This window comes from Callorhinchus milii, unplaced genomic scaffold (assembly GCF_018977255.1).
Source record: "Callorhinchus milii isolate IMCB2004 unplaced genomic scaffold, IMCB_Cmil_1.0 Scaffold4, whole genome shotgun sequence".
In the NCBI taxonomy this organism is placed as follows: Eukaryota; Metazoa; Chordata; class Chondrichthyes; order Chimaeriformes; family Callorhinchidae; genus Callorhinchus; species Callorhinchus milii.
Window position 1 is genome coordinate 74,594,801 of NW_024704745.1, and position 27,681 is coordinate 74,622,481.

General features: G+C 44.6%; 1 protein-coding gene across 2 annotated transcripts in view; it reads right to left on the reverse strand.

Moving 5' to 3' along the window:
* Positions 1-27,681, reverse strand: part of LOC103177163 (F-box-like/WD repeat-containing protein TBL1XR1) — a 154,375-nt gene that overhangs the window by 105,658 nt on the left and 21,036 nt on the right. Inside the window, exon 1 of one of the 2 annotated variants that reach the window (XM_042333951.1) lies at positions 21,621-21,790. The exons of the other annotated variant lie outside the window; for it this stretch is intronic. The gene's annotated coding sequence lies outside the window, so the exon portion shown is untranslated. Of the gene's footprint in view, positions 1-21,620; positions 21,791-27,681 lie in introns of those variants that run through there. 2 annotated transcript variants of the gene reach the window in all.

A 27,681-nucleotide genomic window follows, 5' to 3' on the forward strand; every position in this document is an offset into this window, starting at 1 on the left:
AGGGTATGTCAATGACTGTGAAAGTGGGATTACACAAGGTGGCCCTTGTGCAGAAAACTGTGCATCTGCGACCAGGGCTCCCCTCTGCCTCATCGTCCTCCTTGTCCTCTCTGCTGCTTTTGACACCATTGACCACACTATCCTCATCCACCGCATCTCCTCTCACCTCAACCAACACGGCGCTGTCCTTGATTGGTTCAGATTGTACCTCTCGCTCCGCCTGCACTTCATCTCCTCAAACGGTTTCTCCTCTAGTTCCCGGATCATCTCGTGTGGCATTCCTCAGAGTCTCAGTCCTTGGTCTCCTCCTCTTCAATATTTATATGCTCCCTCTTGGTGACATCATCTGCAGACATAGGGTCAACTTCCACATGTTTGCGGATGGCACCCAACTCTATCTCTCTGCCTCCACGACCCACTGTGTGCTGATAGAATGTCTGTCAGACATCAAGTCCTGGATGAGAGCTAACTTTCTTCAGTTGAACGTCAACAGACCGAGGCTCTCCTGATTAGCTCCTGTCAGCGCCTCCTCACCTCAGGTGCTGACAGTATCACCATCCATGGCTGCACACCCCACCTTGCTAAGCCAGTCCAGAACCTTGGGGTCTTGTTTGACCCTCAACTATCCTTTCTACCCCACATCTGCGCCATGACCCGCTCTGCCTTCCCCCACCTCCGCAACGTCGCCCGGCTCCGTCACCGTCTCACACTGCAGGCCACCAAAACCCTCATATATGCTTTCATTACATCAAAGCTCGACTATGCAAACTCACTGCTTGTCGACCTCCCCAACTCCTCCCTCCAGAGGCTGCAGATCATCCAGAACTCTGCAGCCCATGTTCTCTCCCTCATTACGTTCTGTGACCCTTGCCCAACTCCACTGGTTTCCCATCACACAGGGGATACAGATCAAGATCCTGGTCCTCACCTTCAAAGCCCTCCCCGGTCTTGCTCCCCCCTACCTCTCCGACCTCCTAACCCCCTACCATCCTGTTCACTCCCTCCGCTCAGCGGGCTCCGGCCTGCTTCACGTCCCCCGCCTTGCTCGCCTCACTATCGGCGGGAGGGCTTCCACTCCTCTGCACCCACCCTCTGGAACTCCATCCGGCAGTCCCTATGTCTCACCCCCTCCCTCGCCATCTTCAAGACCCACCTCAAGATACTCCTCTTCGACCGTGCTTTCGATCTCCCTGCTTCCCCCCCCTGCCCTCCCCCTACCCCACCCCGACCCTCAGTTCGGGTCCGTAACTCTGTCTGTCCAGTGCCTTGGGACGTCCTCCCGACGTGAAAGGCACTATACAAGTGTAATTTTGTTGCTGTTGTTTTTGCTACAAATTTCGATTTGGCTAAATTTCCAAAGAAAATTGTTGTCCTGGCAAAATAATTCATGACTGTTTGAGGGACAATACTGTGCGCAAATTGGCTGCTGGATTTGCCTACAAAATACACTACAATTTACAGTAAATCCCGTGAAGCTTTTTGAGACTTCCTCCTGTCGTGAAAGACACTATATCAGATGCAAGGATGATTATTATTACATTGCCGAGCCCTATCCTGGCTTTATTCCATGTGCCCAGGTGTATCATCCAGCTGACAGAGGAGAAGGGTCAAACTTTTTCCCCTGCTTAGCCGTGGAATCACCAAGGCTAATTATAGGAGCAAGATCACAGCACTTGCTGGGATTAACTCATTCATCTCCGACCAGCCAGTGAACACAAGGCCTTCCTGATCTGTATGACTCAACAGCTCACCACACACTGAGTTTTACCTCACTGTACCGCGAGGGCAGGCTGAGCCAACCACTCTTTAGTTATCAGCCTGGCTCAGTTGGTAGCATTCTCACCTCGAAGACAGAACGTTGTGAGGTCAATGCCCCACATCCGGACTTTGAAATCCAGTCTAACACTCCAATGTAGTACTGTGCAACATTGCTATTTTTCAGATGAGACATTAAACTGAGGTCCCATTTGCCTGTTCAGGTGGAGAAACTCCCTTCTCTTTAAGCGTTCCGAGACGCCACACGATGGGAAAGTCACGATATAAATGCAAGTTGTTGTTCCTGTTCTCTTTGCGATTGGGACCATCGGATCTTTAACAGGCAGACGGAGCCTCATTTTATTTAGCATCTGATCTGAAAGATGGCACCTCTGATAATGCAAGCGCTTCCCACTGCGTGGCAGTGGAACATCAGCGTGAATGATGAGCTCAATGTCCCAAAGTGGGGATTGAACCCACAATCTTCTGAACCCGAGGTGAAAGTGCTATCAACAGAGCCAGGTTGACATCTTGCCAGGATAATGAATATCCTGCCATATATCTAATTCAGCTGTGCAGCAGGAATTATTTTATTTCAAGCTCACCAACATCTGACACAGCACTGTTGGAGAGACTGAGGATAAGACACAAATTGAATGCGATGCAGGTGAGAACTGGGAGAGCCCCCAGCTGTCTCTTTTTCAGATCATGCCTCCATACCTTCCTCTTCGACCGTGCTTAAGGTCACCTCCTCCCTCCCCCAGCTCGGCGTCAAGCACCGTCATTGTTAATCGCTCCGAGACCCAACCCCAAGTGTAGGGCGCTATATAAATGCAAGCTGTTGCTGTTGATGGAGGGGAGAGCTGGCACTGCTGTCCTGCTAAAGCATTTTGACTGATTCTCTTTCTGCTGCATCAGCTCTACGAGCACTTTTTAAAGGTTGGCATCAATGAGCTTTGAGTTAAAACACACACACACACAATGATCTAATGGTAAAAAGCTTTCCACAGTTCCTTTGATGCTGCTTCTCAGCAGCCACTAAACTTCTATTAGCTAGCAGTCTCGCAGGTCATATCTCCCATGAGACCACCTCTTTTTTTACTCTACTTATCAGACTCGAAAAGATGATATATCATCTGCATCTCACTTTTCATTCCATCAGTGTTTCTCAGGTCATATTGCTATTTACACATGCCTTTGTTATTTAAAGGGACAACATTATCCAGGATTAATGTCTGGCAAACCAACATTAGTGGAGTCCTGTGCTCAGTGGTTAGAGCACTCACTGCACGAACAAGAGACCTGGGTTTGATTCCCGGCAGGGCAAAATGTTGGGCCAGTTTCCTTACTCCACACGCCTCTGTTTACCTAGCAGTAAGTAGGAACCCGGTTTTTGGCAGATCATTTTTCCCGGGGGTAATAATTCCTTCAAAAAATAATAATAATAAATTGGTCACTCAATCCATGACTGTTTCGCCCACAAAATATAGTCAATTCACTTTACAGTATATTCTGTGAAGCGCTGTGAGATGTCTCGGAAGCGTGATAAGGCGCTATATCAAAGGCAAGGATTATTATTATTATTAGTTAAAGTCATTAAAAGCAATGGCTTGGGCTGTTACACACGTCTTAGGATAACACAATACCTTTTAACTACCACATTCACACTTAAAAACAAAGATGTTCTATACATTTGTGAAACCCATCTTAATTACTAATTACTAACTTCCCTGAAGCTCAACGTTCTCACAGTCGTAGCCTTAAGACGGTTGTATTAAAATTTAAGATTGTGCGAATTTTGGAAAGTTGTTAAATTCAGTCTCATTTTCCACACTGGAACTGGTTTGTCACAATTCTTTTTAAGTCGGGGGGAGGGGATATCAGGGTCTACTTGGAGCTGAGCTGGCTCAAAGATGACATCCTCGGTAATGAAATATCAAAATAAGAATTGATTCTCTGTGGCAGTCTCGGTGGTCCGGTCACTTAGCCAGGTGGGTCTATAGGACTCCAGGGCACTGCTGAAGACAGCCCAGCCTATCCCTGGCTCATTGGCAGGATAAGGTAAAGTTGTCATAGCTGCACAAGAGGGAAAGCTCGCCAGATGTTTTGGCAAGCTGTATGGTATTAGCTGGTTAGAATCCCCAGAATCCAGAATCCCCAATGTACACTTTGGGGTCCCCAAGCCTTGGCTCTTGCCAACTAATTGTTGCCTTCTGCTTACCTAACTCTCAAGAATTAGGTAAACAGAATGCAACAACAATTGGATGAGCAATGATCAGTACATTGTAAAGCTGCGCAAAACAATGCGGTGTGAGTTCACATGCAATCTATAACTGAAATTACTGCTGACCATTTCGAAAATCCTGGACTACGCTATGGTAAAATGAAAGTCACACTTCTGCCTTTGGGGCTTCGAGTTTCAGCAACGACCATATCTACGAGTGAAATGAAACTTAAAATCTATAGATTGCTGCATCCAATATTCCACATAAACTTGTTTTAATTTAAGAAAAACTCATTAAAAAGTATTTTTAGACACACTGCCATTCATCCAACTGCTGATTTTAGGCTAACGAGTGCATGTGTGTGGGGGAGAAGATATTTACAAAGATTTACGTGGAGTATACAGAATGGATACAGGATATTTGCCCCATCTAATCCGTCCCGGAGTTAATACGCCACACGAGTCATCACCCATTCCTTACTCACTCACATACACATTCCTTTCTTCCGCATGTGTATATCTAGCTTTCCCTAGAATACATCTATACCATCTGCTTCAACCACCACTTTGGGCAGCGAGTTCCACATTCTCACTACCCTCTGTCTGAAAAGGTTGCTCCTAAATTCTCTTTTAAATCCTCTAGTCACTATCTTGTAACAACAAATTGATTTCAGGTTTTTTTGATAAAGTGAGCCGATATTACTCCTTAAGTCATTAAGGATTATAAATGGTTTAAAAGCTGGGGGCTGGACACTGTACAAGTCTTTGATTTGGGCAAGTAAACAGAAATCGTCGAATTGGGCAGAAGTATGTCATGACAGTTTTTGATCGACTGGAGTTTTTTTCAGGAAAAATGTTTTCTCCACTGGGTCCAAGTTCTTACAAACTCGCTGTGGTTGCATAATTATACATTTTGACCCTTTTATTGTTGACGATAGAGAAAGAGAGAGAAAAAGACATGCACACAAAACACATACACACATACAAAAAGAGGCAGAGATACACACACACATAAAGAGACACACACACACACTACACAGAACGAGAGAAACACACCCATATATACACACACACACAAACACACACACACAGATAAAGAGAGTCACACACACTCATGTAAACACAAGGAGTGCTCAGAGGTATCCAACATGGTGCCAACATTTCTTGAAAACTGGGCTGAAGACCAAACCACACAAACCATTGTGCTGAGGTCAGGAGATGGGCCAGTGGGGAGGGTGGAGAGGGGAAGAGAGAGATGAAGTCCTTAGTTATGGATGGAAAAAGCGACACATCATAACAGATTTGATATAATTATAAAACACCATATTTTTTCATCTCCGTAGCCTTACCATTGTTTATTTTGGGGCTTCCAGTTTTTGTTTCCTGTATGGTCTTGTGTATAAATAGGTACCAAGAGCTGAAGCCCGCCACTGAGAGGGTTGGTTATTGCGCTTGTGTTTGCACAGACCACATTCCGCTCGCTTCAAATCACTTGCCTTTTTGCAGTGAGATTACATTAAAACACGCTGGTGCAATTATACAAATCACTTGTGCTTGCTGCCTGGCTGGCTGGCTGGCTAGGCAACCAACACTGGGGAAGGGATGTAGAATGTCTCTCTACATTTATTTCTGTGTAAGTATTTGTGTTGAACGTGCAATAAGAGTATGGTTTAGTTCGGTTCAGTGTTTAGTTTTGCATCGCTCCCCCCTGTTCCCCCCCACCCCCACTCCCTCCTCCACCCACACAATGACACAGTAACACCTCCATTCTCACCTCTGATATTTTCAACCATTAAAGCTTTCAGCTAAACAAGTCCCTTATGCACAAATGGAATGTGGATGGCTTCACGAGTTCTGTCCTGAAGGATTGTAAATATAAACCACCACGCTGCTCATTAATTTTTAAGACGATGGTGGAATTTTTCCCTTACTCTTAAATAGTAGCCTAGTCTTACAGAGTAAAATGAAACAGTGGAGCAATGTAGGTTACTATTAAACAGGTTTATTATTATTCAGAAATAACTCAAAAGAAGGAACTTGTATTTTCATAGCAGCTTATGAAATGTATCAAAGCTCTTTAACAATACAATACAATACAAAATTACATTTGTATAGCGCCTTTCCAAGGCGCTGGACAGTCAGGGATTTGGACCCGAGCTGGGGGTTGGGATAGGGGATGGTTAGAGGGCAGGGAGGGTGACCCAAGGCTCAACGACAACAAATTGCATTTATATAGCGCCCCTCACGCAGGGTAGCATCCCAGCATGCTCGGTTGAAGGAGGGTTTTGAGATGTGATTTGAAGGATTCATTAAAATTAAATTAAATAACAACAATTTGCATCTGTATAGCATCCTTCACATAGTATAACATCTTAGAGAGCTTTACAGTTCATAGGGTTGGAATGCAGAGCAAAGGATAATGACCATAGGCATGGTTGATGAGGTAGGTTTTAAGGTGGGATTTAAACATAGACTGCGACGGGACACAGCAGAGGGATAGAGGCAGGGAGTTCTGGAAGTTATAGGCACAGCAAGACCATAGTGCTGCGGAGAGGAAGTGGAGGAAGCCCAATTTAGCTGTGTGGAGGGGGCGAGTAAAGGAGTGGGAACCAGCGATTACTGTGGAAGCAAGAGTAATACAATTGAGTCCGACCGAGCCCTACTGAGCTGACACCAGCCTCCATTTAAATATGGGGAATACATTGATATTGAAACCATCCACATACACTTTCCTTCTCCATTAAGTACAGAACCTTAAACAGCACTCTGAGGCACGTCAAATAAATGCAAGTTATTACTGTTGTTAAACAGTTGTTACTGTTGTGAAAGGCTTTGAGACGTCTCAACGAGGTGATAAGGCTCTATACCAAATGCAAGGATTATTCATAGAATCATAGAATCGTACAGCACAAAAAGAGGCCATTCGGCCCATCGAGTCTGGGCCGGCTCTTTGAAAAGAGCAATGTAATGTCAGTCCCACTCCCCAGCCCTTTCCCCATAACCCTGCAAACCCGTCCTCCTCAAATACCCGTCCACCACGTTTCTAACAGTTGTTATCAAATCGGCCTCGACCGCCCTTTCAGGCAATGCGTTCCAGATTCGAACAACTCGCTGCGTGAAAAAATTTCTTCTCACCTCCCCTCGGCTTCTTTTAGAGACTATTTTAAATCTGTGAACTCGAGTCACCGACACACCCACCAGTGGAAGCAGTTTTTCCCATTCTAACTTATCAAATCCCCTCATGATTTTGAAGACCTCTATTAGGTCTCCTCGTAACCTTCTCTGCTCCAATGAGAATAACCCCGGCCTCTCCAGCCTTTCCTCATAATCAATGTCCCTCATTCCTGGTACCATCCTCGTAAATCTCCTCTGCACCCTTTCCAATGACTTAACATCCTTCCTACAGTGTGGTGCCCAAAACTGGGCGCAGTATTCTAACTGAGGTCTAACCAGTGTTTTATATCGGTTAATCATAACCTCCTGACTCTTGTACTCTATGCCCCTATTTATAAAGCCTAGTATCCCATATGCCCTTTTTACAGCTTTATCTACCTGTCCTGCCACCTTCAAGGATTCATTTACCTGCACCCCCAGGTCTCTCTGTTCTTTCACCCCCCTTAAGATTGTATTACCAGCCTATATTGCCTCCCCTCATTCTTTCTACCAAAATGCATTACCTCACATTTCTCCACATTGAAATTCATCTGCCATGTGTCGCCCATTTTACCATTCTGTCTATGTCTTCCTGCAGTTGGCTACTATCCTTCTCACTGTTTACCCCCTACCTAACTTTGTGTCGTCCGCAAACTTGGAAATGGTACTTGCTATACCCAAGTCCAGATCACTTATGTATATTAAGAAGAGCAGTGGTCCTAATACCGATCCCTGGGGAACGCCACTGTACACTTCCCTCCAGTCAGAAAAGCAGCCGTTCACCACAACTCTCTGCTTTCTGACTCCCAGCCAGTTCCAGATCCATGCTGCCACTGTCCTTTTATACATGGACTTCTATCTTTCTTACAAGTCTTTCATGTGGCACTTTGTCAAATTATTATTATGAAACAATTTTGTTTTGTCGCACAAAATACACAATCAATTCACTTTACAGTATATCCTGTGAAACGCTTTGAGAAGTCTCAATGACCCGGTAAGGCACAATATCAAATGCAAGGATTATTTTACCCAGCAGTAAGTAGGAACTCGGTTGTTAGTCGATTGGTGGTTCGCTTTTCCGGGGCTAATAATCCCTCAAAAAAAATAATAATAATTTGGTCACTCAATCCCTGACTGTTTGTAAGACACTGCTGTGCGCAATTGGCTGTCGTGTTTCGGCCACAATTATACAGTCAATTCACTTTAAGTGAAGTGCTTTGAGGCGTCCAGAAGACGTGATAAGGCGCTATATCAAATGCAAGGATTATTATTACTATTAATTTTAACATCACTTAGAAGTTCTTGGGAATGCACTGGGCTCTGTATTGTACAACCATGTGCATGTCAGGAAATAATTCTGTAGGTTCAGTATGTGAGCACAATAAGCATCTTAAGAAGCATCTAAACATAGAACCAAATGTACGTTCCAGAAAAAAAACATATATTTTACGTAGAAGGCCGTGCATAAAAACACAGCTTACTCCATTCATGGCAAGTGTGCTCCACATCTGGATGACTGTGCATTTGCTTCTGTGACAAGTATTGTTAAATCCAAGTTAAATCGTATTGTACAAGTTGACAACCAGTTGTGCACCACCATCATGTTCAGCACATCTTACGTACCTTAATTTTGTGCACCAAGATGTTAACTCTTCACAGTCTAATAAAGCCCAACTTTGAAATAACTCAGTCTCGTGGATTACAGATTGTTTCTTAAAAAGCAAGTGATCTGAGAGCAATTTCCCATTGTGTACGGAGCATTGCATCACAACTGGAAACGTAACTTCCTGATAACAGGAACTTCTGCCAAGACCAACTGTTAGTCAATCCAACTTCTTCCTGAAGGTTAGAATGTTGGTTGACCTTGGCTCATTGAGCAGAGAAAACAATTTTAGGCTTAATAATCAACTTCGGTGGAACTGAATTTTGGTTTATTTTACCAAGCACAAGCAACACACACATGTACACACACACAGAATACGCTTTCACAAGTACTTCTTGTTCCTTTTCCACTTCTCTGAAATCAGTTCACAAAAAACACACCGCAGATTCAGCAGGGGGTCAATATAACAGGAAGTTGGAAGAGTTTTAAATACAACAACAACAACAACAAAATTCCATTTATAGAGCGTCTTTCACGTCGGGAGGACGTCCCAAGGCGCTGTACAATTGGGTCAGGACCCGAGCATTGGGGGAAAATGGTCAGGGTGAGGGGAGGGAAGGGAGGGAGCGAGGAGGGGTAGAGAGTCGAGAGGGGAGCTGAAGGCTCGGTCAAAGAGAAAGGTCTTGAGACCGGCCTTGAAGGAGGAAAGGGAGGAGGCGGCGAAGGCACTGGGGGATAGAGTTCCAGAGCCTCGGGGCTGAGAGGCTGAAGGCCCGGCCACCGATGGTAGGGCGGTTGGGGTGGGGGATGTGAAGCAGACCGGAGCCAGAGGAACGGAGGGTATGGGCAGGTAGGTAGGGGGATAGTAGGTCGGAGAGGTAGGAGGGAGCGAGGCCGTGAATGGCCTTGTTGGTGAGGGTGAGGATCTTGAATTCGATCCTCTGGAGGCTGGGGAGCCAGTGGAGGCGAGCGAGGGTGGGAGTGATGTGGTCGCGAAGCCTGGTGCGGGACAGTACACGAGCTGCAGAGTTCTGAATGACCTGCAGCTTGTGGAGGGAGGTGCCGGGAAGGCCGGCGAGGAGAGAGTTCCCATAGTCCAGCCTTGAGGCGTGGACCAGAATTTCAGCAGCGTGAGGGGTGAGGTAGTGCCGTAGTCTGGCGATATTCCAGAGGCGGTAGAAGGCGGTGCCAGTTGTGGTGCGGATATGAGGGAGAAAGGACAGCTCAGGGTCGAACAGAACCCCGAGGTTCCTGACCGGCTTTGAGAGGTGGAGAGTGCAGCCTTGGATGCTGATGGTGTCAGCGCCTGAGGTGCGGAGGCGCTGACGTGAGCCAATCAGGAGGGCCTCAGTTTTACGCACGTTGAGCTGAAGAAAGTTGTCTCTCGTCCAGGACTCGATGTCGGACAGGCAGACTGTCAGGACATCGGTGGTCATGGAGTTGAGGGTAGAGGAGGAAAGGTAGAGTTGGGTGTCATCCGCATACATGTGGAAGTTAACCAGTGCATGTCATCCTCCCGATGTGAAAGGCGCTATACAAATGTAATCTTGCTGTTGTTTATATAATCATCTTGTATCAAATACTTAGGAAGTCAAACACTCAACTTATCTTTCACTACATTTTTCCTTGGGTAGATGGGGAGTGGAGGAGGGGAGTGGGGGGGGAAAGGAGCAGAAACTCAACTTTGATTTGAATTCAATTCGATTGTCGAAGTGTTTATACTGATAGCACTTTTGGCCTGTAAATGAGACTGGAGGCAGATTGTGGGAATTGAGATCCCATTTTCTACGCTCTACTGTCGAATATTGAATTCTGACTCATCCGTGAAACTGCCAGCGAAGTGCAAACAGTGAAGTCCGGAGAGCAAAAAGGCTTTGCTGGCCTCAGCTTTGTGCAACAGAGCTCAAGTCTCTTAACACAACAACAAAATTACATTTGTATAGCGCCTTTCATGTCGGGAGGACTTCACAAGGCGCGGGACAGTCAGAGTTTTAGATCCGAGCTGAGTGTCGGGATTGGGGAGGGTGGAGGGGAAGCAGGGTGATCGAAAGCACGGTCGAAGAGGAGGGTCTTGAGGTGGGTCTTGAAGAAGGTAAGAGAAGGGGTGAGGCGGAGGGACTGCAGGGTGGAGTTCCAGAGGGTGGGGGCAGATGGCAGAAGGCCCGCCCGCCAATGGTGGGGCGGGCGAGATGGGGGATGTGAAGCAGGTCGGAGCCCACTGAGCGGACGGAGCAGGCAGAATGATAGGGGGTTAGGAGGTCACAGAGATAGGGGGGAAGAAGACTATGGAGGGCTTTGAAAGTGAGGACCAGGATCTTGAACTGTATCCTCTGTGTGATGGGAGGCCGACAAGCTATGTCGGGAAGCTGACAAGCTATATACTGTAAACAGATATACGGTGAACTGTATAGAGATCAGCCATGATCTTATAGAATGGTGGAACAGGCTCGAAGGGCTGAATGACTTACTCCTGTTCCTATATTCCTGTAGCACTGTTCATATCGGGAGGATGTCTGAAAGTGTAGTGAAAAAGTGTATTTTTTAGGCGAAGGCAGCAGCCGATTTTTATACAGCAACCTACATCCCACAAACAGCCATGAAATGAACCACCAATTTTATCTGGGGGATTGTTTCCTGGGAGATGCTCTTCTCTCCTACACCACTGCAGTGCTCTCCATGAACTAGCAACAATAATAATAATCCCTACATTTTATGCAGTGCTTTATCGCTTCATCGAAAAGTCTCATGAGCATAAATAAGACAGTAATAATAATAATAATAATAATAATCCTTGCATTTTATATAGCGCATTGACTGTATATATTTGTGGGCGAACGCGGCAGCCAATTTCGCACAGCAATGTCCCACAAACAGTCTTTTGGAAGGATTATTATTAGGCTCTGTGTGGAATAAGACAGTAGGGAATTGGGGGGAAAAGGAGAGGGAATTGGGAAAGGTGGAGAACAAACACAGGCACAGACTAGTTGGGCCGAATGGCCTGTTTCTATGCTGTGTAATCCTGTGTCTCAAAGGGTTTTATAGGATATTCCCATAAAGTGTTGTGATGGTGCATTTGTAATAATAACCCTTGTATTTGATATAGCGCCTTAACACGTCATTGAGACGTCTCAAAGTGCTTCACAGGATATACGGTAAAGTGAATTGACTGTATATTTTGTAAGCAGGAACGCGGCAGCCAGAAACTGTAAATAACTTCCTGTCCACTCAATATTTAATGTTTGTGATTTGGGGAGATCTCATTAAAGCAAATTAGATTCTGGAAAAGCTTGCGGAAGAGTTGGGTTACGTTCTAGCATTTGAGATATTGGATTTCAACGAGACTAATCTGATCAAATTTCAACTTATGAAAAGATTGAGCGGGTCCGTCCTCGCTGAATGCAAGGGAGCGTCAGTGTGACGCTGGGCTAAATGAACAAGCCAGCTGAGTAGAGAAAAGGTCATCCTTGATCATATAAAGCCCTGGCCCGGCTTCAGACTTCAGTCATTTCAAATCAAATTCTGGGCGAGATTCATCACTTCTTTCTCTTTTTTGCCAGTTTCTTTTAATATAAGCTTACAAAGTTTTACTAAGAATGTACAGCACGGAAACAGGCCACTAAGCCCAACTAGTCTGGGGCTTTATACTCCACATGAATTGCCCCCCCAACTCCTCACTCCCTCACATGCCCTTCCATTCCCGTCTCCCAGACATGAAGAATTAGAATCACAAATTAGCTTCCTCTTAAATGCATTAAATGCATCCGATTTAACCACCACTTTAGCCAGCAAGTTGCACAATCTCACTACTCTCTGCGTGAAGCAGTTCCTCCTAAATTCATGTGTCAGCCTGGCTCAGGTGGTAGCACTCTCACCTCTGAGTCAGAAGATTGTGGGTTCAAGCCCCACGTCGGGACTTGGGATCACATAGTCTAAGCTGACCCTCCAATCCATTGCATCATTGAGGATGTTGATTCAAAGCACAAACAAGGAGCCATGTTTTTACTTAGAAAGAGGGTTTTGAGGGCAGGATGTGTGGGTGAAGGGATTTTAGGAGGTTTTCAGAGGTCGTAGTAGCTGAACACATGGCAGGAAAGGGAGTCAGCACAATGGAGTCATGGGCAGGAGAATTGTGCTGGCGGAGAAAACTCACCAAGTCACCAAATAGTTACAGTCTGAAATGTCAGCCTGGCTTAGTTGTAGCATGCTCATCTGTGAGTCACAAGGTTTATGCGTTCAAGCCCCAGGGACTTTAACTCATTGTCTACACTAGGCATGGCCACTTGTGGTCGTGTGACTATTCTACATGTGTGTAATGTGGCCTGAAGGCCGCAAGTTGACAAACCCTAGTCTAGACCAGCACTCTGATACAATGTAAAGGAAGCAATGCATTGTCAGAGGTGTCGTCCTTCGGATGAGAAGCCCCATCTGTGCCTGTTCAGGTGGACATTAAAGATGCCATGGCACTATTCGAAAAGGAGAATGTAGTTTCTCCCAGTGTCCTGGTCAACAATCCCCCAGATTCAATGGTCACTGCCTTCATGACTGTTGTTTGTGGGACACTGCTGTGTGTGTATTGGCTGCCATGTTCACCTACAAAATACACAGTAAATCCTTTGAACTACTTTGGGTAATTTCCTTACATGTGAGGTGCTATATCAAAAGCATGGATTACTATTAATGTGGACCTTCGCAGGAATGTATCCAATGTAGCCAGAAGAGCATGAAATTATTTGTGTATTTCATAATTCTGACGAGGCTAATCCACCAACTATTTTCTATGGTACAAGAGGATAAAGGTACTTTGGGTCAGCTAATTAGAGAAAAATATGCCATTACCTTGGAAAGCTGAATTTCCATTTCTTCTATTTCATTGCTGCCTTATAAATAAGTAGCTTAAAGATAACAGAATTACACGCCCGCCTGGTTCACCGGTCACATTGTGCACAACACTTAGCAGCCACCAAGTGCCACAAATAGGACATGCAATTGTGTTCAACCCGCATGTCGCTGCCTGTTCTGTGCAGGAAGCTCTCTCTCGGGTTTAGTGATTCCAGCACGCAAAAAAAAGATCAACTGACAAACCTCTTGCAAATGAATATTTACATACTGATTTGCGTGAGCAGACAGCGGTATCGAGAATCTTAGGGAGGGTAAGTCAGCAAGGTGGGTGGGTGAGGCAAATAAATTGAAAATGGCAGCAGTAATAATAATAATAATCCTTGCATCTGATATTGTACTTTATCATGTCGTGAAGAAGTCTCAAAGTGCTTCACAGGATAAATACTGTAAAGTAGCGTGACTGTATTTTGCAGAAACTCCCTTCTCTTTTCGAATAGTGCCATGGGATCTTTAACGTTTGCTTGAACAGGCAAGACAGGGCTTTGGTTTAACATTGCATCTAAGGGACAGCAGCTCCAACAATGTAGCTCTCCCACACCACCGCATTGGAATGTCAGTCTAGACTATGTGGGTTCCAACTCCCGACGTGGGGCTTGAACCCACAAGCTTCTGACTCAAGAGGCGAGAGTGCCACCAACTGAACTAGGGTGACACACAGTGGGAATTTAATAAAATGTTGCTTTGGAATTCTACTTGCATTTTGTTTGTGATGAAATCCTTAAATGAAGCATTAAACAACACATTTTGGATCAAACTAAGCCTTTCCTACTTTACAAAGGGAAAATAAGTTTGCATTGACGCCAGAATTTTGGATTCCGCTGTCTCCCACACCACTCAATTGGCTGCAGCTGTTTTTCCTACCATAAATTCCTGTCAACAGTGTATCTTGGAGACATTCCCTTCTATGCACAAAATGCAGTAAGTCATGATCTTCCATGTTAAATTTTACGCAAAACTTTAGAAAATTCTTAATTTCAGTCTTACTATGGAAGCGGGTTTACACAGCTCTTAAAACAAAACCTGAGCAGAACCGACTTACAAATTAATACTGAGAATTTAAGACATTTCCAAAATTCTGCACAATCTTAAAACTTTTAGGGCACTGGCTATAGGCAAATAGAGCCTTAGTCTTATCACACCACCTCACAGTCTGACTTTAAGCTGTGAATGTCTGGCAAGTTTGTGTAGTCCTGTAGTTAGAGCAAGTAAGACAACCTGGATTCAATTCCCGGGCGGGGCAAAATCCGGTTGTTAGTCGATTAGCAGATCGCTTTCCAGGGTAATAATCTCTTCCAAAAAAAAAATTGGTCACTCAATCCACGACTATTTGTGGGACACTGCTGTGCGCAATTGGCCGCCGCGTTTGGTTCATAAAATATAGTCAATTCACTTTACAATATAGTGTGCGAAGTGCTTTGAAACGTCTCACCAACATAATAAGGTACTATATCAAATGCAAATATTATTATTATTGTAACTAAAGAGAAATCTTACAGTAAAATATCAGTGCACAGAATACACTGTGCAATTTTCCAAATGTTACGAATACCAGTTACAAACACGTGTACTCGAGAGCACAACACCAGTGAAAGCTCTGCATAAACGACACAGTATTTTTACTGTGGTGTCTCTCATACCTTCAATGTTGTTTGTTCCCCGCACACAAACTGGTTGGGGTACATGGAGGTCAGAAATTGATAAAGTCTTGTATTTCCACGTCTCTGAACTTCCAGAGAAAACCTGATTTTTTAAAAACAATCTTTTGAACGTTTTAATTTTGGAGCAATTATCAACGTTCTTGTGAGGTTAAGCAATGAACTCACACAGTTTATACATATATATATATGTACTGTATGTTGATAGGGATTTATTTATATCTACGACTTCACATGCACTTAAAAGGTTAATCTGTGGCCATCTGGCAAGATTCTCTAGGGATGAGGTGTGAGTGCAGCACATAAACTGAAGGCGTGCCAGATCAGAATTTTGACAGGTTCATTGTAGTCCTGAAAAATGGCTATATCTCCCAACTAAATGTGTCTCGCCAGCTCTACTCTTGTGTGCTAGTACCCTGCGCAGCTTTTATGATCTCCATCAAGTGGCATGGACAGCGACGTCAAAGTGGAGGCTCCAACAGCTCAGCGAGTAACGTATTGTCAGAGGTGACATTCTTTGGATGAGACAATAATCTAAGGTCTCAGGCTGCCTGTACAACTGGACAACAATCTGTTACGTTCCAACAAAACTCCACCATACACTCTGAGGACCCCAAGCCTTGGCTCTCATCAGCTTGTGCCTAATGCTTTCTGGAATTAAGTAAGTGGGTTGCATCCCTCCATTCCAGACACAGGGAAGCTTTCCACGTGGAGATGACATGCATATGTGATACTGTTAAAAGTCCGGTTTGGGCACTCTGAAACATGGCGATGGGTTTCCACGTGTGAAGGCACCTGCCTAACCACAAGAAGCACGTGCAGAGACACTAAATAATACTCGTGGGTGGCTGTTGGGTTATGATGATTATCATGAATTAAATTAAAATTAAAAACTATGCATTTAGATCAGCATTACAGATCACTGTATCAGCATTACAGATCACTGTATCAGCATTACTCAAGGCAATGGGCACTGTTAACTGTTGTTTGGACCCAGTTCTGCGCTCGGCTGTTGAATTGGTTATAATAAAAATAAACAGTGACTTCTTTTTATTTATTAACTGGATTGACTCACAAACTGGGCAAAAATAATTTATTCTGAACAAACTGGCGTCGGTCCAGCAGAATATTTAACACGCTGATCATAATTTTCTATTTACCAAGAAGCTGTGATTTTGTTTATTCAGTACAGTATGTCTGAACGCTTGATTAACCGTCTCAATATAAGTGCGAGACAACCTTCACTTCATCAGAATTAAAATAATCATAATCCTTCCATTTGATATGCAGCACGTCTCAAAGCACTTCAGTGGATTTACTGCAAAGTGTAGTGACAGTGTATTTTGCAGCCGGTTTGTGCATAGCAAGGTCCCACAAATAGCCTTGAAGTGAATGACGAATTTGACCTGGAGAGTTGTTGGCAGACACTGCACGTTACAGTATATCCTGTGAAGCATTTTGAGATATCCTCCCGACTTGAAAGGTACTAATTTAAATGTTGATTGTTTAAGCCCTCCCGAGATGCTGCCTGCGTGAAGGGCCTTATGTAAATTCAAGTTGTCTTTGTTGTAACAAGATCAAATTCTGACCAAAAACACCAATTTAGCTACTCACACAAAAATGCACCTTTCAAATCGGTGTAGTCAAATGTGTGGTCACAGTCAAATGTGTGGTCAGTTGAACTGCGCTCGAGAGATCAGAGAATCTTACACCTTAGAAGGAGGCCATTCGGCTCTCAGAGCAAGATGCCCACTCAATCCCTATCTCATCCCCACACCTCTTCAAGCCTTTTCCTTTCATGTTCCTTTTACTTCCCTCTTGAAACCCACAATGGACATTGCTTCGACACCTTACTGAGCAGGGCATTTCACAACAACGTGGCCACATATCGATACTGTGGAGTACTATATGGTATTGGTTAGAGCAGTCGCCTTGCAAATGATAGGACCCAGATTCGATTCCCGGGCAGGTCAAAACCTTAGGCAAGTTTCCTTACTCCACACTCCTCTGCTTACCTAGTAGTAAGTAGGAACACGGTTGTTAATCGATTGGCGGATCGCTTTCTGGGCGTAATATTCGCTTAAAAAAATAATAATAGAAGAATTTGGTCACTCAATCCACAACTGTTTGTGGGACACTGCTGTGTGCAATTGGTTGCCCATAAAATCCACTAAATTCACTTTGCAGTATAGTCTGTGAAGCGCTTTGAAACGTCTCAATGACATAATAAATTGCCATATCAAATGCAATTGTGATGATGATGATTATTATTATTGTTATTACTGGATTCTTAAAAAATTCCCCACCTTCTAAATATTCATAAGGTATGCTTTTGTGACTGATGTGAAAACCTTTTGTTAGTGAATTACGAAAGGCTGTCACACTTGAGCCAGTTCCCCATAATCTGAGGAAACAATACCATCATTGCATCACAACTAATCTCCCTGTTGGTAGTTCAGGCTCATTAATATGACCAACGAGTGGAGAATAACGGAGACATTTAAGGTGAATGATTCACAGGTGGCTGGTTGCAAAGCCTCTGTGAAAGTGCAGTGTTTAATGCGAAGATTCTGTGCTTCACAGTGCAGGAAATGTGCAGGGCTCTCTCACATGTTAATAATTTGATGTCACTCCAGCAATGCTCTTCATCATTAATTCTACAGCTCGCATGTTGCATCAAAAGTCCCCAGATATTTTTTTCTGCGGCCTTGATTCACCTTGTATCTCTATAGTCGGTGGCTCTCAGTTCTCCTTTGAGCTTGAGTGGGTCTCTGAAATTATTGACAACTCTGTGCTCAGATACCACCCCACATTAATTGGCAGCAACGACAGGTTACGAGCAACTGCTATGTGCTGGGCCTTTGCAATTTTTTTCTTCCCCTCACCCCCCCAGCTCGGCCTTGTGCTCTGGCACTGTCATGGCTCTGGGACATTACCCTGCGTGAGGGGCGCTGTGTAAATGTTATAAAAGTTATTGTTGTCATTTCGTCCACAAAAAATACAGTAAGTTCACTCTACAGTATATTCTGTAAAGCGCTTCGAAAGGTCTCAACGACGTGATAAGGCGGTATAGCAAATGATTATTATTATTGGTATTATTATTATTGCTGCTGTTGTTTTTCCCAGTTTTATATGTGGTCCTTTGGATGAGACATTAAACCTGAACGTCTGCCTGTTTGGGCGGATGTTAAAGATCCCGTGGCTTTTTCCCCCCCCGCCCCCGTGTCCTGGCCAACAATCCCCCAGAAAAAAATAAACATTCACGTCACGGCTGATTGCGATACACTGCTGTGTGTAAAAAGTGGTTGCTGTGTTTGTCCAGTCACGACACTTCACAGTAAAGAGCTTGACCGTGTGATAAGGCGCTATATCGAATGCAAAGGATTATTATGTTGTCCAAATTGTGCTCACTCCCATGACAACAGATGATACCCCAGTAATTGGCTTGTTTAGCTCAGTAAATTCCCAAGGACGCTGCCCCTTTAATTTGGTTGCTGAACACCAATCTATTTGTACATTTGTGAGAATATCGACATCACGTCAGTCAGGGGAGCTCAGAGCATCCGGGTCTGTATTCAATAAACAAAACTGTACAGAAAAACATCCCGCAGCTCTCATATAATCCCTTAGTTACATTAAGTGGATCCGATTGTAAATTCTGAGTATCCACAGTGTGCTCGCAGTCGGTTTTTAATTTGACTCCTCACCTCATTGCTGTTGGAGGCACAGATTGGCTTCCGCTGTTTGCCTACGTATCAACGCTCTGCATTAAATGCATATTTGCTGTTTGTGTATTAATTTTGCTCCTAGTTCATTGTGTATTGTCCCCCCTCGTTCGAGCTCATAAGCTTAAACTTTGCGATTCAGGTGTCTGTGAAGGGAATCTCCCCTCACGATTTCACAGAAAAGTTTCTCTCCTGTTATCTTGGTCTATATTCCCTGCAAATTCACCCCCCAGAAATTCTAATTACAGGGGATTAACCCTTGACAAATGGCCTTCAATACAACAACAACTTGCATTCATATAGCAGCCCTCAAGCGGGGCACAGCGTCTCGGAGATCTTAACAGTGGTGGAGCCTGACGCAGAGCTGGGTGGGAAGGGGGAGGTAATCGAACCACAGCCGATGGAATGGCCCCCCCCCAAAAAAGCAAGTGAATGTCAGGGAAAATGGGGTGTCGATTCATGGGGGTGCCAGCCTTGAAGGCTGTGTTTACTTAGCACCCTCACTTATAATTCAGTTTAAGGGCACTATATATATGGTCACCTCTCCCTTTCCCCTGGCTCGGCATCGGGCTCGGCCACTGTTAAGCACTCCAACACGCCATCCGGTGTGAAGGGCACTGTATAATTGCAAGTTGCTGTTGTCGATGAAAGCTTGACCCTGTCTTAACTTGTCACTATCAGTTAAGTCCTTGTGTTGTCAATATCCCGGCCGCATTTAATTTATTTATACATATGCCTAATGCGCCAGATAACTCGTCACGGAGTCATGGGATTGACGAGTTATCAGGGGTCATTGCTGGATCTGGATTTATAGTGTGGGAAGTAGAGGAGAAGAGGGGGAAAGATATCCCCATAATGGGATAAGCTACTCATTTCATTGATAGCCGTTAAGCCGGCCGTTTGCATCTCCGTAATAACATTCACTTGGTCTCTAATTCATCTCATTCGAAGAAGCCGCTGATACGAAAGGGTCTAATATGAATGTTATGATGTTATTGTTTAGTGACGGACACAAGATCCAACTGTGATAACTATACTTTAGTATTGCTAGACGAGCCAGTGAGGTGCAGAAATCTATACCGTCTAGTGCAGAGGTCAGTCATTCAGCTGTCAGTCACATCGATAATATTAATTTTAAATTACGTCAAAATAATTCTTGACAGGGCCCAGCGTGGAAGAAGATAATATCCCACCCACTCATTTTCATGCAATTAGACTTTATTCCCTCTGCATGCTATGATTGCTGCAGTGAGCTGTTGCATTTTGCTGTAAGAAGTGTACATTTTGGGGGTTAAGCGACACCTCCCAAAGCAAAATCACACTGGAGTCAGACGCCAGAGATCACTTTGAGAAGGTGTTTTTTTCAACAAGTCAATCGATGTCATGTGAAAGCATGCGCTGTGACACCGTGCCAGACACCACCGTAGCGTTTACAGAGCCTGTTTACATTTCATTTTATTTTAATTCTGAAGGGAGCGTGACATAGCGAATAGAGAAAACAATCATTTATGTTTGCTGGGAACTGGTAATGGGGTTTCGCCCCGTTCGGGAATGAAACCCGGGTCCTCTCGCTTGCGAGGCGAGTGCTCTAACCAATACGCTACAGGAATCGAAGTTCGCCAAAGAGGCTTGGATGAGTAAGTTCCTTCAGCCCATTTGCTCTCATCCTTCCAGACTACCCACCCGACCGTCCTCCCATCACAGCATTAAGCTATTTTCTTAAAAAACATCTTGGCCTCACCTCCCCCTGTTCCAGTTACTAATTATCTTCTGGGTAAAGAAATACCTCCTGATGTTGAACTCAAATGAGTTCAAAATCCTTGTCCTCGCCTTCAAAACCCTCCACGGAACGTCCTTCCTACCTGTCACCTGAGCCATGTCAACCTGCCCGCTACCTCCGATCAGTAAACTCCAGCCTGCTCCACATCACCTGCCCAACCATCGTCGGTTGGGCCTTCAGCCTCTCTGCCCCCACACCTTTGGAACTCCATCCCACAGTCCCATCGCCTCACTCCTTCCCTTTCCTCCTTCAAGGCACATCTCAAGATCTTCCTCTTCAACCGCGCCTTCAGCCACCGTCTTACCCCTACCCTCTCTGCCCTCTAATCCCAATCCTCAGCTCAGTTCCAAAGCCTTGACTGTCCAATGCCTTGGGATGTCCTCCCGACATAAAAGGCGCTGTATAAAAGTAATTTGTTGTTGTTGAGAATGCCCCTTGCAATCCTGAAAACCTGTGGCCTCTTCTTCTGCCATGGGGGGAGAGGGGGGTGTGGAGCACCTCGCTAGAGTGTGGTTTCCCCCACTCCTCCCCTCCCAAGCCACCTCCCCTCCCACACGCCCCCCTCTCCTCACCCCCTCTCGCCAGCAATTAATGCTCCTTTAAGGGTTAACGGACGGAGTTCCAGAGCATACGGTAAGCTCTGCTGGGGGGGGGGGTGGGGGGGTTAAAAAAAAATAAGACAGTCCAAATATGCCACCAAATCTGAATGCAGCTGAAGTCATTCATTTAGAAGCGCTGGTGTTGCTTCCCATGTCACCGAAAAGACAACCGGTCCCATTGATTTGCAAATTGAAATACAAAAAAAACCAGAACAAAGGCTACTTACTGCACTCCTACTGTAGTCCATTTATAGCACACACACTGGCAGCTTTGCTCCATTTCCCACTGTTTATATCTCTTGGTTCACTCCTGGCAGGCAGGCACGTATGGATGTATATACGTACATACTTATTTATTTATTTGATTTATTTTTGAAATAAAAAAACTGCCCCCCACCCACCCACCCAAAAAAAAACACACAAGTCAAATTTACGGCGTGTTCCAGTGAGAAATGAAAACCATTTCACAGTGGCGGGTCAGGGCTCTCTTTCTCTCTCGCTCGTTCTCTCTCTGTCTGACTGTCCATTTGATTACTAGGCAAAGGGGGGAAATCCACATGATCAAAGTCTCATTTTCTCCTGGGAAGTCAGCGACGCAACAGATCTGCAAACAAGATAGGCTGAGCATCCATTTTCTCTTGGGCTGCTGCACTGAGCACACGAGATTCAGGGCGCTTGATAAGCAGTGAGAGCTGCTCTCTATGGGCGCCTGCAGCAATCAGGAGGGGGGGGGGGGGAAATAACACACACAACCAAGCAACCACAAACAGGTAGCAACCACAACTGTTTTTGTCCTGACCTGCTTCTTTCTAGCATATAAAGCAAGCAGCACGAACAGCAGCGTGGATGTGGGGTGAGGGGCGGGGGGTTTGGGTTGGGCGGGGGGGAAGGGGGAGTGTGCGGAAGGAAGTCTTCCCTTTTACTGAAATGAACCTGAACTGCAAATATTACAATGTGGCTGGATCTTCACACAGCAAGGAAGTTGCAATCATACACGAGTCCTTAATGCTTCTCTCTCTCTTATCACATAACTGTTCACAATCTCAGTGACTCAATTTGTTAATTTCACAACGGTTTTCATCCCACACGAGCCTCACATCTCGAGAATATCTGCGATCCAAGCGCTATTCGCTACTACAATAAAAAAATCCGTGCATTTGGTACAGCACCTTACCATGTTGGAAAGTCTCACGGGAATTAATGTGAAATGGTGCAACTGTATTTGTAGACGAACGTGGCAGCAGAATTACACACAGCATCGCCCTACGTTCAGCCATGGAGTGAATGACCAATTTTATTTGGGGGATTGTTGGCCGGGACACCAGGAGAAACTCCCTTCTCTTTTCAAAAGTGCCATTGGGTCTCAAATCGATTCGCAGGATCTCACTGTAAAGTGGAGTGACTATGTATTTTGTGGGCGTTCAGCAGAATTTGCCAACATTTCCAGACCCAATTCACTCAGCACGTGTCTGTTCACGACCAGCTTGGAAGGGCAGAAGGGAGTTTGACAGAACGGAAAACCAATTTGTGATGCATTGGAATCTTGTTAAGAGTGCAATGTTGTGTCCTTCAAAACACCTTTGCACTATGTTCCCCCTTCCTCCCCTCCTACCCTACCCCATTGGTTAACACCCATATTTTGAATAAATACGTTGAAAAGCCCAAAGCACTGCAGTGGGATGGAACAGCAAGAGACAAACCAGACAGGGAGAGCAGGAGAACTTACACACAATCCAAGAACAGCCACTATTTAATATAGCAACCTTCATGCAGGATAGCGTTTCAGAGCGCTGTGCATAGGCAGGGTTGGGTGCCGAGGAAGGGAGAAGGGGTAGGGGACCATAGATGCGGTCGAAGAGGTAGGTCTTAATATATAAGATCCAGACACGCTTACAGCAGCTGTGTCTGAGAATGGATATTTCGAGCATTGCAATTTGCTTAGATAACAGGCGCAATAAAGGACTTTGCATATGGACTTGTAACAGAAACTCGCCACAAGTTTCAGTCAGCGTGTCTCATTTGGTAGCACTCTCGCCTCTGAATCAGCCAGTCGTGGGTTCAAGACCCCATCGGAACTTTGACTTTGTGGGACGTTGCCGTACGCAAACTGGCTGTCGTGTCCGCCTACAAAATACACTTCGATAGACTTTACAGTGAATCCTGCTTGTGAAGCACTTTGAGATGTCCTCTAGACGTGAAAGGCACTGTATCAAATGCAAGGATTATTATTTCAATAATGCGGAAAGAGGTCAGTGGATTGACTGCATTACAGCTCACATGCGGCTCAACGCTGTAAGAAAGAACTGTAAGATAGTCTGTAGTTTCCACAGCATCATAACATTTCCTTTATGACAGAGCTGTCACATTGGTGATTTACAATGTAAAGTGCAAAACCATCTCCTTTACTCCCTTATCAACGTAATCAGAAACCACAAGCATGATAATTGTGATAAATAGCGCGCACAAGGCCTTCTGGCAGTGCCTACCACAAGAAAGGTAGCATATCCGAGGGTGTGTGTGTGGGGGGGGGAGGGGAGGAAGGTGGGTTGACGAGAACCAGACAAAATCATATTGAGATGCACGTCAGAAAGCTGTGTCACACAAAATAAATCATGAAAGTGTACAAGGCCGTATTACTCAAGTGCTGTAGGTGCAACCGCTTCACGCCTGGTTTATTCTCTGTAATTCACCAACATCCCCACGTTTATACTGACTGTCCTTGTCTTAGAGGATTTTCTTAGGTAAACAAATGGTCCACCTGGAGGCTGTTCCAACAGCTCAGCTGGGCTGGCATCAAGCCGTACAGAGCAGCTTTAATCCCCACCACGGCCTGAAGGCCTTCCTCTTTGACCTGTTACCTCCCCTCTCCCCCTGGCTCGAAGTCAAGTTCCACCACAGTTGAGTGCTCTGAGATGCTACTACCTCCACATGAAGTCTTCAGATCGCACCTGAAGACTTTCCTCTTCAACTGGGCCTATGGTCACCTCCCCTTTTTCCCCAAATCATACCTCAAACTACGCCATTTTTAGGCGCTTCTAGATGCTACCTCGCATGAGGGGCGCTCTAATAAAGACAAACAGTTGTTTCCTTATGTTGTTGGCACCTGTGCCTTTGCGAAAGAGGTTTAAGAGGAGTATTTGAGGCAGCGAAAGGATTTTGAGACAGTTGTTAATTTTAGGAAAATGTTTTAAAAAATGTGGTCACTTTGAGACGTCTCAACGATGAGATAAGGCACTATATCAAATGCAAGAATTATTATCATAATGTTATTATTGTATATTGATGTAGCATCTTTCACGTCACGTTGACATCTCAAAACACTTCACAGGCTTTACTCTGAAGTGTAGTGACAGTATTTGGAGGTGAACACAGCAGCCATGGCACAACAATGTCCCACAAACAGCCAAGTAGCGGATGACCAATTTTATCCAGCTATCGAAAAAACGGCTTAATGTACGATAACATTTTAGGAAGAAGGGGGGAAGTGACATTAAGTGCAGTCAAACAGATAGATTTCATGACATAATTTAATGACAGATAGAGAGAGATTCAAAGTGTGAAAGAATTTGTATGTGAGGGTAAGGATGTTGAACCTGATCCATTGGGAGATGGTGGAGCATTGCAAGATCTTGGACACGGTGAATCCATTCTGCTGGACAAGTTTTTTTTAACACGCACACAACTGAGGACAGGCAGAAGTACTGTACTCCCAGAAATCCGATAACAAAAATCGGTATGTGTAGCCTTTTGATTTATGCTACTTGTGTCTTGGGATCCGTCGAGATCTTTGCACTCGAGACATCACTAAAATATGAATGCTCGTCTCAAAATTGCATTCGAGAGCTGGGTATGAATAGAATCAGTGACTTGGGGTGTGATATTAAGACACAAGGATGAAAAAAAAATCAATCTGTGTGTTTGGCAAATGCATCAAAGTGCTTCACAGATAACCTACCACCCAGTATGGTGATCGTGTATTTCTAGGCAAACGTTACAGCCAATTTTGGCACATTGAGGTCCCACAACCAGCCGTGAAATGAATGACTAATTTATTTGGTCTCAATTCATGAGTCTGGCCAAAATCGGCTAACGTGTCGCCTGAGACCCAGAATTTTTCAGCACATTAGAGAGCCACGCAAGCCCATCGTACTTGTTCAATGGGCCAAACAGTCTTCTTCTGTGGCCAAGTAGAGTGGAACCTGGCCAACCAAGCTCCCTTGCGGAGACTCCCTGCAGAACGATTTCACAACAAAAGGGCATCTGGCTGTCCTGCCCTGCAGAAATTTGTCTTGTTATTGCAACATCGGAAGAGCTTCATTGGATGTAAAGAGAAACTAATGCCTTGTACAGTAGATTAGAATGTCCCTTGTGAACTCTTTAGGGAGTGACTTAATTGGTGAAATGTTGCCCAATCTTAACTGTACTTCTGTAAAACTATTAAAGTACAGAAAAACGATAGCGCAATTCCAATCTACAGACTGTTAAATCTCAAGACATGTTCCACAATCACTGCTCTTTGCAGCCCTTCATGCAGGGCAGGGTCTTGGAGCACTCAACAGTGCCGGAGCCTGAATCCGAGCCGGGGGGGAGAGAAGAGGTGACCGTAAGTACGGTCAATAGAAAACAAGACACTTAATATATAAAAGGAAAATATGCTGACTTTGTACTGAATTTGCTTCCAACGCATTAAAGACCAGTTTGCAGAGCTGTAAAGGAACCCTTTGCACATCTGAACTGGCTAGTGGATGTACTACCGAACACAACATGATGGAATGATCTTTCACCTGAAGTTCCCTATGATTCAATTAAACGATTCCATAATATAATACCATGTTTGAACTAGCAACTCTTCATGTTAAATTGCCTCACTGTACTTGCGCAAGAAGTTACAGCATTTTGAAGTGTACTGAGTGATAGTTATGCAGATAACCAGAGTCAGCACATCCCCAAAAACAACTCTGAGATAGATGACTGATCAATTCATTGTATTTTTGGAAACGGCAGAAATATTGGCTAGGGTATTTCTGCTTTCGAAATAACATTATGCGATCTTTGACTGGCAACAATGCATTAAAAAAACATTACTGCATATGGTTTCAGCCTAGAGTATAAGGTTAGAGTCCTAACACAGGGCTTGAATCCACAACCTTCTAACTCACAGAGACAAGATTTCTAACCAACCGAGCCAGGCTGTCGCACAGTTTATGTCTGTGATGTTTATATTGAAGAACCGGTCGAGAAACCAGCTCCTGAAAAACAAAACAACAACAAAATAATGGGCATCCAATAAACTTTTTAAGAGATCATTTATGAGCAGAGCTGGCTTCGCTTTGCCTGTGTTTATCCTGTCAGTGGCGCAAATCGTGGCCCTGATTTATACAGTATTTTTGTGGTGTTTCAAGGTGGAGAGTGAAGCATAAATGCTCATTGTTTTTGTACTAGCCAGCCATCTCCTCAATTACTCACCTTGGTACAAAACCTTCTCCTCCCTTCCTGTTTCCCCTTGCCCCGCGCACCCCATCAATAATTTAGCTGTAATGGTCTGTTCAGTGGTACAATGCAACACAGTACTTAACGATTTCTTGAAAGCCAAAAGAGGTCAGTAGGATTTCTCATTTAAAAATAATCAGAAGGAAACTTGGTTTCCCTTGAATAATTCATTCATTTAATTGAATAATTTATTTATTTCCTCACCAATTTTCTCCCCTCCTCTCCTGAAGGCATTTTGATCCCTTTTTTCCTTCTAATAAGAGTACAGTTCCACGGGCACCAAACTCCTACTTGCATCTCACCTAAGTGCCCACTATTCATCTTGAATGAGGGGACCAGAAGATCATTCAACTATGAAATTGCAGCCAAGTCCCACTTGGTCCTGTGCGCTCAATCTAGCAAGTGCTGTGGATAGCGATCAGGAGACACAAAGCCCCGGAGACGTCTCAAAGCGCTTCACAGAATATACTGTGAAGTGCAGTGACTGTACATTTTGTGGGTGTAACGTGGCAGCCAATTGCGTTACGTCATTGAAACATCTCAAAATGCTGCACAGGATTATATAACTAAAACGAAGTGTAGTGGCTGTACATATGGCACCTATAATCTCAAAATGTCTCAGCATCAACAGCAACAAATTACATTTATAGAGCACCTTTCACGTCAGGAGGATATCCCAAGGCACTGAGCAGTCAAGGGTTTGTACCCGAATTGGGAGTTGGGTTCAGGAGGAGTGGGGGAAACATGAGGAGGAAAATGAAGGAAGGCGCAGTCAAAGAGGAGGTATTCAGCCGGACT